Raw genomic sequence first — 7790 nt, 5'->3', positions numbered from 1 at the left:
CGTTTAATAAAGTAAAAAGGTGTACAGTAAAGAACCAATTATATGAGTTTGCGTAAATAGCCAAAATGCATTTTGGACTATCGGAAATAGTCTCTCTTCGGTTGATAATTAATATAAAAAGGTTAATATACTAAAAACTACACAAAAGAAACGGTATGAACAGTAAACATTAACTCCTGTTCAGTGCTATTTAAAAAACAGCATTACAACAAATCATAATATGTAAATTGCATGATTACTACATGTGAGAGAATACAAAAACTAAATCTCCGGTACACAAATTTCAAGACGTAGTATATAAATAAAAAAGGAAATATCACGCGTAGTACTAATTACACAATACTTATAAAAGTAGTACCTTAAAAGGAAAATGTATATATTAAAAACCATACATCTTTAATAATTTAAGTATGATCTTATTTAATTGGTTTACCTTTAAATAAAAAAGTGATAAATTATTTTATTCATATCATGGAATGAGTACAAGTGAGCCGCTAGTATAAAGTTGTTTTCTTCCTCTATACAGGAACGTTTAAAATCGTTCTATAATCGAACCAATATTCGAATTTTTTATGTTCGAATTTAATTCGAATTTGTTCGAACAAATTCGAACAAAACATTCGAAATAGAAAGCCACTTTCATCCTCATATCTCCCGCACCCTTATAGCTATCGAGACGCAACCTTCCTGGTGCACGAATGGAGACTTAGGGCTACTAGCACATACAAACACCATTCACGTGCGATGTGTAGTTTTGGCGGAAAAGTGAAATATAGGGACATACATGTCCATTTATATATATATATATATATATAGATATAGATTAAAATGTTAGTACTTACTATTTTTGTAATCATTCAAAAAATATATACCCTGATAAATGAGGGTTTACAAAACTGAGATTAAACGTAGACATTTGCAAAAGAGCAAGTTAAAAAACCATACATGTTTGTGATAATGCACGAAAATCGCAGCGTGAACCAGTTCAAGCGGTTCTACTAGAGAACGCAAGCCAAAAGCTAAAGCCAACCGCCATTACCTGGTCGGTATCAATACATAATATACGGTACTTCTTTTCATCTTTTTCCCTTTTTGTCCGGAGAGCACTTTTTTGGGGCCACCGTGGATTTAACCAGGCCCGTAATGGACGAGAGACGGTCCCGACATATCCGGAACAGACAGCTGACGAAAAATGTCTGGAAAGTTCCCCGAATTCGATCTCGGATTTCCCAAAACGGCAAGCCGGCGCCTTTACCGTCTCGGTCATCCAGTCGTATAAATATAGTATTATAAATAACAAACATTATTTAAATAATTAAAATACACAAGAAAGTAATTTTAAAACAGAACTTATTTAAGAAGAAAAAAAAATTCCTCCATAAAGAAATGATATCAAGAGCAACAATGTTCTTGTGCGGTAATTTCGATTTGTTATATAGAACTTCGGTTGTAAAGTATAAAATTTTGAAACGATTTTTGACTAAAGAATTTATTTCTGTCTGGAGAAAAAGTTAGTAAACGTTAATGACATCATTCTTATTGTATAATTGATATAAATGACGTCCGGTTTGTTGCAGAGAGATCTGGCAAGCACGGGAAGAGACGTAAGAGCAGAGATCGCTGGGGGACAAGAAGGATCCGAAATAAAATACTTAAAGTAAGTGTACCTATGTTTCTGTGTCTCGCAAGGTTTAAGTACTTTATAAATGACTTATAAACATAAAACAAACTACTTAAAACACAGTTAACAGAAAAGAACTGTAAAAAAAAAATATTTGGTATTGCCTTTCGTCAAAGTGTTTGTTGCCTGGCGAGAGCACATTTATGATTATTTGCCAAGCATCAGTTCATTGTGGGAATTAGGAATGTTTGTCTAAGATTCTTTCTCTTTGATTTTGCACAATAGAGTCCGACTGCAAGTTACTGGGACTCTATTGTGGAGCCAAAAATAAGCCAAATGTTTGCTTGGTATTCAGTAAGGGTGTGACTATGCAGACACAAGTGAGATGTGATGATGTTTTATGCTGTCTGTTTCTTGCTGTTGTCTGTGTGGTTGTAATAAGCGAGAATGAGAAACAGAGAGAGTAAAACTCCATTACCTCTTCTTCCCATGTACTCTCGCTCACTCTCATCTGCATAGTTGCACCCTAGCTACTGAATATGTAGAGCCGGCTTTATGCTATTAATAATGTGAGAGAAATTTGTCACAAGTGTCTAGAGTCTGCTAAGTCTTAGTTCTAAATTATGCCGCTAAGGCAATCAGGTGCCACTCGCGGAAACTGGTTTTGTTACTTTTGAGTCAAATTATTAGTTAAAAGTCAAAGTAAAATAAATTTATGACTAGTCACCCTGCTCCCAAATAAACTATTTTATAAAAAATTAATATTGTAAGATTATCAGATGAAATTACAAATAAAATATAAGGGAACTTAAAATTTGATATTTTCCCACTGAGACAAGTGCTGCTATTAGTAGTAATTGGAACGTTCTGTAATATTTATAAGTATATAGCCTAAAAAACATTACTGTTTGCATTAATTATAAATTCATTACTCATGTGACATATGCAACCGTCATATTATATTGTCTGGATATTTTGGAAAGGATATTTAGAAAAAAAGACAGAGTTCAAGACTAAAACCTCCTCTCACTGAGTCAATTATAGGTGGAAGAAACGTAATGTTTGTTAGGGGGAACTACTTGTCATGTTTTTCTTTAATAACTACAACTTTGCAATTCTAAACAAATTATGACATACTACATAATTGCTGTAAAATTCCTTACATGAAATATTTTTCAACATTAAATAATAACATATTTAACATTCCTCCATTGCATAAGAGCCAGATAGAACCAAACCTTAAGATGTAATTTTTATAATAAACCAGCAGATAAACTCGGTGTTGCTCGGGCAAAAAATAATGATAGTGAAGATTAAGATTATTACATTATAGCCAATCTCACCCGTTTTCACAGAATGCAAGAATTCGGTCTCCCTGTTTCTAGACTAATTAGAGAATTTTTAGATGAGTCTAAAAATATGTTCGATTTCCTGCAAAAACACAAAAAAACCACATCTATGCCTGTAAATCTTGCATGCCGCTTTCTCTTAACACTTCCATTGTTGAAGACTTAATCCTGTCCCTCTCCCCCGTGAAAGGGAATTTAAAAAATCCCTTCTTAGTGTTCGTTCTCATGATGTACCCTGTGTACCCAATTTCAACTTTCAACTCCTAACCGTTTGGTCTCTGCGCTTATTATTATCATTAACCCATCTCGATTATATATATAGATTACTATATATAGAAAAAGGCTTTGAATGGTCCATAACGTTCCAGATATATATGACACAGATCCAGATATATATTCCACAACATTCCAGAATGTTTTGGGATGTTCTGGAATGTTCAGGAACATCCTGGAACATCCCAGATCATTGTGGAACATTCCAGAACACACTCGAATGTTGTGGAATGTTCTGGAACATTGTGGACCATTCGAAGCCTTTTTCTATATATTGTAATCTATATATATCTGGAACATTCTGGAATGTTGTGGAATGCTCTCAAATACTCTTGAACGTTCTGGACTGCTCTAGAAATTTTTAGAGGGTGAAACTTCCAGCCCTTATATCTTCAACAGCCCGCCCTTCAGGTAAAAAACGGGAACCTTCTTCATGGATGGGGGATAGAGGGCTATCACACCATATAACTCCCTTGATCGTACTGGGACTCGTTTTTGAGTTTTAGCGGCACACACATTGTACACTTACCTTTATTATATATATTGATTGATAAATGATGGTTTACCAATTTTTTGGACATTCTGTGTTGTGTCTTCAATTAATTTATAAAAAAATTACCATCTGACAGAATTCAACAATTAAAAGTTTGCAAGGATTTGTCACCAGGGGGAGGCTACAGAAATTACTTTTACCAGTGCACTTCTCCAGTAGTTATAAAGGTGCGAAAATTCCCGAATGGAAAGAATGAAGAAACAGGAAGATAGCTGTAAGATCCACTGATTCCAATTTTAACTTTATAATTTTAATTGGATATTTTTCTGTGTTTTTTAAAGGAATGCTTTTAAACTTGATGCCAAGCAGACTAAAAAAGAATGTCAGGTTGTCAGAAGTTTATGTTCTGGAACACGTGAAGTGAATAAAAATGGTGGTTTACCAATTTTTCGCACAGTCTGTTCTATGGAGAAATTCAAAACAGATTTAATATCCCAATCAAAGAATTACAATTTTTTCCAACAAGCCTTATCAGCTGTTCAAAAATATGTGGAGGACTACATATAAATAATTGGAGGACTGCATGTAAGTTCTTACAATTTTTTAACATAATGTTTTATAAATTATGTAAATTAATTGATTGTTTTTGTAAAAAACAGAATCTTCGAAAACCTCTATCTTCAAAGAAAATAGTTTTATACCACCATACAGGAAAATAGTTTTATGAAGACCATCTAAAAAATATCTCTCATCCTAAGTTACTCATTGAGTTCAATTTGCTATTAATCTTAAAGGAATAATGTATAAATGCATAGAAACAGGACATAAATATGATTTTAAAGATTTTTTTTTACCAGTTACGCTGAAAGAGTTTTATCTCCATTTTTTGGCTTGGAAACATGTCGATAATGCGATAGAAAAAATTCTAAGAGACATATAGATCGCTGTTATATTAGGTAGTGGATAGGTAATTCATAAATTAAATTTCACAGCCGTTTATAGATCGTGATATGATGGTGTGGTTCTATAATTTTACCCAAAAAAATGAGTGAACAAAAAATGTCTTTTAAATATTCACTGTAAAGATGATAATGTTTCGTTAAGTATCTACTTATAGAAAATACTTAAAATTTATTAATAGTTTGAATTAGTGCTGTGCGATGTCTATAATTTTAACATCGATGTTTGCCTAAGCATCAATGCTAAATTTCAATGTCGGATTTCACATCGATGTTTGGTCAATGCCTAGTGGAACATTGATGTTCAATCAAGATAAACTCAAACAATTTAAAAAAAAAAACAAAACTTAATTTTATTTTCAATATGTATAGTTCAATTACAGTTCCAATGCATATAGTTCTTCAATTGATAATGAATTTAAAACTAGAAGTTTGTGTACATTCTTTGGCTTTAAAGAACTCCGCTTTTTGTTGATAGTATTTCCAGCTTTGGAAAATAATCTTTCTGCTGGAACTGAAGTGGCAGAAATGCAAAGCCACTTTATGGCAAGTTCACATAAATTATAGTTTAAAACATTTCGTGGATTTCCACACATCCAAAGCATTATTATTGTGAGGCACAATAGGGGCATCTAAAAAAGTTTTAAAATTTGAATTTAAAGTTCCATTTGTGTTAACATTTTCTATCTTAATATCAGTTTTTCTGGATGACCGAAGGTCACCTTCAAGTTGATTTTCTGCATTATTGTGAAAACTTATTTGAGCCTCAGCAGAGGGAAATTTACAAAGTTCTGCATTTACATGTTTAATTGCATTTTCACAACATGCTGGACTTTTAAAATCTAGCTTTTTAAACCTTGGGTCTCGTAATGTGGAAACACTATATATTAACTTCGTCTCAGTGTATTTAAAACAGAAATCAAGATTACTAAAACATTTTTCCAGTAACTTCTTTCCCACATTTGTTTCTGTAGAAACCTTGCAAAGTGTATTAAACATTAACCCTAAAAATGGGATAATTTTACTGATGATAGTGTGAGTTTCTGCTGAAATCTCATTAGTTACTTTATAAAAAGGTTTTAGTACTTTAAGCGCATCATTCAAAGCACTTAATTCTCTACCAAGAGCATGTCAGGTGCCCTTGGAAACTTGCAATGTTAGTGTAACAAAATTTTTTAGTAGTACAAATCTCTCAATCATCAAGAAATATGAATTCCATTGAGTCTCAACATGTTGAATTAATTTTAATGTCACAGAACCTTTTTCATTCTGCGATGAGTTTGTTCTTTGTTGTTACTTTTCAAGCTCCTGTGTTGCATTTTTATTTTGATTAAAGAATGTGATTATTGACTTTACCTTGTCTAGTATTATGTTCAGTTCAGGTACTTGTCTTAAGGAATCTTGCACCATCAGATTTAATGTATGTGCAAAGCAAGAAACATGCTTTTCTTTACCAATAAACAGCTCAATAGATTTCTTAACATTTGCAGCATTATCTGTAACACAAGCTACAATATTAGATTTATCTATTTTCCAAAAAACAATCAACTCGTTTAGCACAGAACACAAGTATTCAGCTTTGTGTGACTGAGTTAAATAAGTCATTCCTAGCACGTATGATGTATGTCTGAAATCCCTGATGAAGTGTACAGTTGTGCCCATGTAACTTCGGTGGTTCGGAGTGGTTCAGGTCCACTCATCACAAGTCAGTGCACAAAATTTTAAATTGGCATTCATTCCGCATGTATTTAACAGCAGCTTCATATTAACTGTCTATGTGCTTTGTAATCATTGCCCGATGTGGAACTTGATATCTTGGTGCTGCTGTTGCCAAGAACTTCTTAAACTCTTCTCCGCTCACAATATCTACAGGACGATTATCCATTACTAACCATAAAGTTAGTGCCTTCGAGACTGCTTCAGCCTTATGTCCTCCTAAGTAAAGGCATATAGATATATTTAGATTATAAATTATCTAAAAATTATGAAGTGGTCACGGAGTTGATAAATTCACTCATTAAATGTAATATAATTACACTTATGTAAAATCAGACAATCGGGTTAAAGCATTCATTGATTGTTGACTGTGTACACAATGACGTTGACGAACATATGCTGCTAAGCCTACATAGGCTATTCTGATTGTTGTCAACTTCAGCTTGGTTTTCCAGTTCGTCTATTTCCTTGCGACTTCTTTTATGTTGGAGTAGTTTTAATGGCAATTCAAATGTGGCATGAAATATGTGGTGTTGCCAGTAACTTTAAGCCATTTAAGACAAATTAAACACTGAGCCTTGTCACCTTCCTTGTTTTTCTTAAAATATTTCCAAATCTTGGAAAAATGCTTCGCACATCACCCAAAGTAGCCATGATACTGAATACGAATGCACATCACACGAGGTGGAACAAAGAATGAACTGCATGCATATCGATGAAGCAAAATTCAGATATTGCTAACATCGATTCAGGATCGATGTTTCAAAAACATTGGAAGGTTGATGCATCGATGAACAAAAACAGTGATGCATCGCACAGCACTAGTTTGAATTTAAAATTTCCTGTTTTTGAAAAACCAAAATTGTTTTTAATGTTATCATTGTAATCCTTCTTTTGATGTAAATGTTCTTTTTTATTCAAATAAAAGAGAGATAGTATCGTTGTTGTCGTTTATTTAAACAAAACATACACCACTGCGACGTATATATAGCATAAAAGAATAGATAAAATGTAAAATAATGAGTAGCTTGTTCTGATTCGCGGCGGCCTTGTAATGGGTAAGCCTATAGGAATGGACTACTCATTGCTTTTTTTTAATATCAAAATAATAATTTCATTGGCAGATGGCACCATAATAAATATATTTATTTAAATTTTATATTTTAATACAGTGGGTGATTGGTTAACGAACACTTTCGCGAAAGATTTTTATAATCGGACAATGAACACTTCACTGAACAAACACAAGAAGCGACGTAAATAATGAATACTGATTGGTCTTCCTTTTGTCTTCAGGCAACAATTCGAAACTTTTCGGAGCGTGGGAGACATTGACATCAACGTTCTACCCAGTATATACTGATCGGATAGTATTCCCC

The 7790-nt window shown here is 33.1% G+C and overlaps 1 long non-coding RNA gene across 3 annotated transcripts; it reads left to right on the top strand.

The window, feature by feature from the left end:
- Nucleotides 1-764: 764 nt before the first annotated feature.
- LOC111631222 lies at nt 765-7587 on the top strand. Of its 3 annotated transcripts, none has more exons than XR_002757664.1 (4): nt 765-1510; nt 1578-1657; nt 3873-4321; nt 4396-7587. It is a non-coding gene; the product is annotated as an uncharacterized LOC111631222 (long non-coding RNA). The 3 variants fall into 3 exon arrangements; XR_002757665.1 differs by having other exon boundaries at nt 765-1657; nt 3873-4010; nt 4078-4321; XR_002757663.1 differs by having other exon boundaries at nt 765-1657.
- Nucleotides 7588-7790: the final 203 nt, after the last annotated feature.

This window comes from Centruroides sculpturatus, unplaced genomic scaffold (genome assembly GCF_000671375.1).
Source record: "Centruroides sculpturatus isolate CEXI.00-Female unplaced genomic scaffold, Cexi_2.0 scaffold50, whole genome shotgun sequence".
Taxonomy (NCBI): domain Eukaryota; kingdom Metazoa; phylum Arthropoda; class Arachnida; order Scorpiones; family Buthidae; genus Centruroides; species Centruroides sculpturatus.
This window is presented reverse-complemented; position numbering and strand designations above follow the sequence as displayed.